Raw genomic sequence first — 280 nt, 5'->3', positions numbered from 1 at the left:
CACTCTACGGAACACAAAATAGCAACACTTCATAACAAGAACGAAAGCAAGGCGTCGCATTCCATGTTTCTCGTATAACCTCTTCAAGATGGACCTTGAAGTGTCGTGTGCTGATTAATTTCCCGTGGGAGGATGGTTCGTTGTTTCAGTTGTGCGTCGGCTTGAGACAGGTACCGGCGCAGACGAAGTGACATGAGCTTCGTTTGTGTTTGATTCGTTTGTTATCCGGGTTCGGTTTCGTTATGGGATGTACGTTCCTTGGTCATTCAATTGCAAGTGA

The sequence above is a fragment of the Penaeus monodon genome, chromosome 20 (assembly GCF_015228065.2).
Source record: "Penaeus monodon isolate SGIC_2016 chromosome 20, NSTDA_Pmon_1, whole genome shotgun sequence".
Taxonomy (NCBI): domain Eukaryota; kingdom Metazoa; phylum Arthropoda; class Malacostraca; order Decapoda; family Penaeidae; genus Penaeus; species Penaeus monodon.
Note: the sequence above shows the minus strand (reverse complement) of the source record.